General features: G+C 40.0%; 1 long non-coding RNA gene across 1 annotated transcript; it reads left to right on the top strand.

Annotated features, from left to right (window-relative positions):
* Positions 1-1323: 1323 nt before the first annotated feature.
* LOC149122179 (uncharacterized) lies at positions 1324-6229 on the top strand. The gene is made up of 2 exons (XR_016221281.1): positions 1324-1508; positions 4327-6229. It is a non-coding gene; the product is annotated as an uncharacterized LOC149122179 (long non-coding RNA).
* Positions 6230-6560: the final 331 nt, after the last annotated feature.

The raw sequence follows: 6560 nt of genomic DNA, 5'->3' as shown, positions 1-6560 counted from the left end.
TCTTAATGGAGAATGGGTGAGAATGGGAGAGGGAGGAGGATGTGAGGTGGGAGTGGAGGGAAAGGGTGAGCATGATCAGAAGAATTACTGCATTCCTTATGAAATTTGTACTCATTAAATAAAATTTCTTCAGGAAAATAAAGATACCTTGTCCTGCTCTTACGAAGCCTACAGTAGTATCATCATATAATGCAGTAAAGATGTCCCTTGTACATCCAACATTCTATTGATGGCATAATCAAATAAGGACATGAAATAAAAAGGAATTTAAGGAACATCTCTTTAATAAAAAGCAATACAAATACTCTAAGAAAATTTATTGTGTTAATATATCAAATCATATATTAATAACAAGCTGGATATACTAAAAGATGCAAAGGTGGTTAACAATTCAAAATGAATGTCGATTATCCATGTGAGTAAAAATATAAGAAAAAGTTACATAATCACTTAGAAGATTTAATCAAATTTAGTACCTTACCTTAAATAAGAAGCTGTTAGAATAGTACATCATAGCAACTTCATTATTCCAACTAAGATTACCTACTATAATGAACCTATTAAAAACAGCATAATTGACACAGAACATTGAAATCTTTTTCCCTGGGAGCAGACCTAGACAAAGCTGTTTGTTTTCATTATTTCTCTTCAACATTGTACATAAGGTGTAGTCAGAGAAATTAATAAAAAGGAAATAATGAGTGAAAGGACCAACTTTTAAGCAACAAAACTGTCAATATTTGTGGATGATGCCATTATCAACAGATAATCCATCATAATTCAGATATAGCAGAAAATATTAAGAAAATTAAACAAGATTACTGGGTAGAAAGTCAATATATGCCATCAACTGGTATACTATTCACCAGCAAGAAATAAACAGAACACGACCTGAAGGACAAAACAGAGACTAGCAAACACATCCCTGTAAGAGAAATGAAAGATGAAATAGTCCATGGGATATCTTTAACTACATTCAGATAAACAGCTTTACAAACCCTCAGATGAGCTAACAACAAGAAGCCAAGACTGCGGGAAAGGCACGAGTTCAGCAAGCACCTTGTAAACTGCAGCTCTCAGGAAGCAAGCTTGGGCTCACAGGATCCAGCAGGACCGCAGACAGCTGAGGGCGCCCAGAAGCTGAGGTGCCCAGAGCAGGGACAGCGCCCCCTGCTGCCGGAGCACCCGGGCCGGAGAACACGGCGGCTTCAGTCTGAGCCCCACCTCCCCTGTTACCAGGCACCGCCCCAAGGAACCGCCCCAGCCTAGGGGATTCTGATTGGCTGCACCTTCTGTGACGTCGCGCGGCCGGCTGCGGCCACTGTCCAATCAGGCACGTCAGGGCGACCCTGCGGAGCCCCGCGGGATCTTTCTTTGTGGCAGCGCTGGGAGGGGTCCCCGGGGCTGCTGCTGAGCGGGCTCGGGTGCCTCAGGGGCTGCGCTGTGTGACCTTCCTGCACCGCAGGAGCCGCCCACGGACCCCAGAATGCCGCGGAAGCGAGGAAATGGTGAGTGTGGGGCCCACCGGGTGGGAGCTGCGCTGGTGGCCAGGACCCGGGCTTCCGCCCGTGCGGACTCCGCCCAGGGACCGCAGCCCCAGGTCTGCCCTGTTTGTGCAGTTAGGGCGGGCCGGTCCTCAGGGAGACTGTGGACTGCACTGTGGGGAGGAGCTGTGGTCTGCGGGTCCTCCTGCCCCTCTCTCTGCCCAGGGTGCCTGATTGCCCTGAGTTTCTAACTGCACGGAGTCTCAGGTACACCGCCGGGTTCTCTCGGAGTAGCTCTTCCTGGGGCTATATGAAGTTTAGAAGGTAGCTGTTTAGATATAGAGTATGAAACCTTGTAAAATCTGAATAAATGTACAAATCAGGAAAGTATCATATTTATAGTTTTTATCCTGTATTTTCATCAAAGAATATTGCCCATATTTCCCAATCATATTTTTGTTGTTGAGAAAGAAGGACTGGACAAAGAGGAGGTGAGATATGAACTCATAGTCAGAACAAGTTTATTCATAGGAATATGCTTGAGAGGGGCACAGTACCAACATGTATACATGTAAACAGGATGATGACGTGGCAGAGCTAAGTTTATATAGCACAAGACAGTTGAGGCACTAGGTGGGTCTAGCTGATTTGTTCAGGGATTTTGCAGGCTAAGTGACTGAAGAGGGGTTGAGCTGGTTTGAGCAAGAATGCAAGGGGCTAGGAAGTCCCTCAGGGGTCTGGATATGCTTTCATTTTTATTTATTTTTATTTATTTTTTTTGGACAGGTAGAGTGGACAGAGAGACAGAGAGAAAGGTCTTCCTTTGCCATTGGTTCACCCTCCAATGGCCGCCGCAGCCGGCGTGCTGCAGCCGGCGCACCACGCTGATCCGAAGGCAGGAGCCAGGTGCTAAACCTGGTCTCCCATGGGGTGCAGGGCCCAAGCACTTGGGCCATCCTCCACTGCACTCCCTGGCCACAGCAGAGAGTTGGCCTGGCAGAGGGGCAACCGGGACTAGAACCCAGTGTGCTGGCGCTGCAAGGCGGAGGATTAGCCTATTGAGCCACGGCGCAGGCCCTGGATATGCTTTCAGTCATTTAGCAAGGAGCTAAGACCAATGCTTATGTCCTTGCTCCATCATATGTGACTACTGCTATTTTTTTTAACACATTTTATTTACATAAAGTGAACATATTTTATGTATTTCATATATACAGACCAAACAGCATACTGATACTTCCCATTCTACCCTCCCTAACACTCATAGTCCCACCTCCCTCCTCCTACTTTCTTAATCTTTCAAGTTTTCCAATAACATATTTTTGGTTTATTTTATAATCATAAAAATTATTTTTGATTTGAACAAATTTTCCGATTAGACAATGGGAAACAATATAAATTCTGAAATTCTCTATTTTAATACAATTCAATTTGATTAAAGACAAATGTTAGTTAAGTGTGGACGACTGACCAGAGTTACAAAACCACAGAGTAAAATTTTTGGGCTAAGCTGATTATTTTATAGAACAGTAAAATTTAACATGAACTAAAACTGCCAATGTCGGCTGACAGACATAATTTTTAGTCCCACCTAACATTCTCCCCCCTTCTCAGAGTCTGTGTTAGTAGTCCAAACTTCTCCTAACAGGGGAGAGAGGGTTTTGAACATATTTTTGGATTAAGATCATTCTCTATTTTCACCCAGTCTCCTGATTCCTCTTACTAATCATCTCTGGATGGATCCTGGTTCACTTTGGATACAGATTTATTTGTACTTTTAAGAACATATATTTATGTTTTTTTTTTCAAGACACCAAATTGAAAGTTGGTATTGAAGTTCTCAATAAGCTAGATTGAAATACTTGTATATTTAATTTAAATTGTTTTATTAGGTAGTAAGAATTGTTTTCGATTTATGTTTCTACTTTTTTAGTATTTCATAAATGAAATTTTAGTGATGTTTTCAAAAATAATCGTTTTATCTTGAAGTTCTATGACTTTATCTTGAAGTTCTATGACTTTTCCATGCACTTTTCCCAATGCTTCTCTCAGCAATCAAAGTATAATGTATAACATTGTATTTGAATTATTCTTTATATTTTAGTTTGTGTTTGAGTTATATTCTGTGTATAGCATCAATAACTTTTCTTATGCCATCTCCAGCACAGGGAACTTGGGCCCATTCTGACTTGTGCTTTCATTTTGAAGTCATCAACTACTTGTTTATTCTGGAAGTTGTCCCTGCAACTTTTCCATTCATAACTTTTCAGAAGCTACTAGGCCCTACTATCATAATGCTCATTTCCAGATGATATATATATATAACATTATATATCATATTAAGTATTATATACATATCATATATTGTATATAATGTATATGTTTTCCTGATTTTCACAGAATTGAAATATTTTGCTAGATTTTTAAAATTCTCCAATTATAATTCTCTATACCATATCTCTATACTAGTATTTTCTCACTCAAATACTGATCCTATAATATAACTCTCTTATTCAAGGGATTTTTCATTGCTGAGTGCATCCCATTTTCCCATTTATTTTCTTTCATTTTATTCCTCTCAGTTGTATATATCCTCAGTATCAAAGTGTGAGTTAATACCAGCCCTACAAGCATACTGTCATTCTGGCCAGCATTTTCATTATGATATCGTGAAATTGCTCAAACTTCAGTAATATACCCTAGTAACGTCCTCCTGTACATGGTCTACAGAACCATGGTTTCTCAGAACTGTGCTGGGACACTGGACAGTTTTGTGATTTCAATATCACGTTTTTCTAATTTCTTTTTTCTTTTTCTTTTTTTTTTTTTTTTTTTTTTACAGGTAGAGTGGACAGTGAGAGAGAGAGACAGAGAGAAAGGTCTTCCTTTGCCGTTGGTTCACCTTCCAATGGCCGCCGGGGCCGGAGCACTGCGGCTGGTGCATTGCGCTGATCCGAAGCCAGGAGCCAGGTACTTCTCCTGGTCTCCCATGCGGGTGCAGGGCCCAAGGACGTCATTCTCCACTGCACACCCAGGCCACAGCAGAGAGCTGGCCCTGGAAGAGGGGCAACCGGGAGAGAATCCAGCTCCCCGACCGGGACTAGAACCCAGTGTGCCAGCGCCGCAAGGCGGAGGATTAGCCTGTTGAGCTGCGGCGCCGGCCCCAATTTCTTGGTTTTTATAAGATTTCAGTGTAACCACTGGGGTTTGGAATTTTCCACACAGTACATTGAGACATTTTGGATGTTAGAGTCAAGAGTATTGTATCAAACACTATAAGTTTCCTGATTTAAGTTCCTCCAATTATTCTGTATTCTTTTAAATTGTAAATTTGGGCTATTTTTATGAACATAAATATACTTGTGATTTCACTTTTTTCTTTTACTACCAAATTGATCATTTCCATTTCCAGCAATCAAAATATAGCATATATCAAGAACTGTACACATTACTATGATTTTTATTCCTATCACTTAGGATTTTTTCCATTGGCCGTGTAGCTTGTGCCAGTCTCAGCACAAGTTGCCTATGGCCCACTTGGTTTATGTTATCTTTCTAATGTAATCAACTGTTTGTAAATTCTAACAGTTTTTTCATAATGTTCGTGCTGAAAATTGCACGGAATCATCTAGCATCAGTGTCATCACTCTCCTTTGCAAGTCATATGTTTATTGTTTTGTGAACTCTGTTGGAACTCTACATTTACCTTTGATTTTGGACATTTTCGAAAGTCAGTTATTTAAATCCGTGTTATTTCTCAAATGTATTCTGCCAAGGTACTTGAAATATTCTTGACTTAACTTGTGTTGACATTATTATCTTGGGTAACTTTATATGTGAAGGTCTATTTTCCACATAATTCCTGTATACTGTTTTGTCACTAACATTGCTTCACTTCTCCCAATAGCAAAATGCATGCCATGATAGTCCTGAAAACATTTGCTCATCCTAGCCAGCATTTTCATTTTGAAATCATAAAGTTGTTTACATTTCTCCAAGTTGTGTTGCTCCTTCCCTGTACATTGTTTTGCAAAATTATGTCACCAAAGTGGATACTTTCAGGTATTCATGTTAGTGTAATATCTTTCTATTTTCTTATTTTTTGTGGTACTCAAAATTAAACATTATCTATAAAAATTTCCTCAGTCAAGGTTTTGTATGTTAGCTAAGATATTAAATATTAGGCAGCATGATCTTTTCTTGCTTTAAGCTACTGAAATTTTGTATATTAGATTTAAATGCAACTTTAAGATTTTATTCATTATAACCTTTTTGCATGATTGTGACTCTATTATTGATTCTACCAAATCACTAATTTCTACACCCTGTAATCAAAATTAAATGCCTTAGAATTTATTACTATCACCTAAAAATGTAATTAATAACTTGGATTTTTACAATCATAACACAGAAAAACTATGAATATCATGGTTTGCTTTATCATTGAGTGGTCATCAACCTGCTCTAAATGGTAAAAGTTGCCCTAATGCTATCAGGTTTAGTGGATCTGAGCACATTTTAGGGACAGCAGCTTTATTCTCATCAGCAGGGGGTATATTGTTTATTTTTCTGGATGTTCCTGGAACTGTTAATTAACTTTGATCTTGGAAAGTTTCCAAAGCCCATTTGTCTGTCATTCTGTAATTTTTCAAGTTTATTATGGACTCTTTTCTACCAAATAACAATCTATATATTTGTCTTTTACTCATGGCTCACATTAAAATACTCATTCTTTCTAACAGCAATTTAAGCATGATGTTTTTTAAAGATTTACTTTATTTATTTGAAAGACAGAGTTACAGTGAGAGGTAGAGACAGAGAGAGAGATCTTCCATCCACTGGTTCACTCCCCAGATGGGCACAATGGCCAGAGCTGTGCCGATCTGAAGCCAGGAGCCAGGAGCTTCCTCCAAGTCTCCCACACAGGTGCAGGGGCCCAAGGACTTGGGCCATCTTCTACTGCTTTCTCAGGCCATAGCAGAGAGCTGGATCAGAAGTGGAGCAGCTGGGACTCGAATCGGCGCCCATATGGGATGCTGGCATTGCAGGCGTCAGCTTTACCCACTACGCCACAGC

Source organism: Oryctolagus cuniculus, chromosome 15, assembly GCF_051225735.1.
Source record: "Oryctolagus cuniculus isolate XC-2025 breed Fujian yellow rabbit chromosome 15, ASM5122573v1, whole genome shotgun sequence".
NCBI classification, from domain to species: Eukaryota; Metazoa; Chordata; class Mammalia; order Lagomorpha; family Leporidae; genus Oryctolagus; species Oryctolagus cuniculus.
Note: the sequence above shows the minus strand (reverse complement) of the source record. Positions and strands in the feature narration are given on the sequence as shown.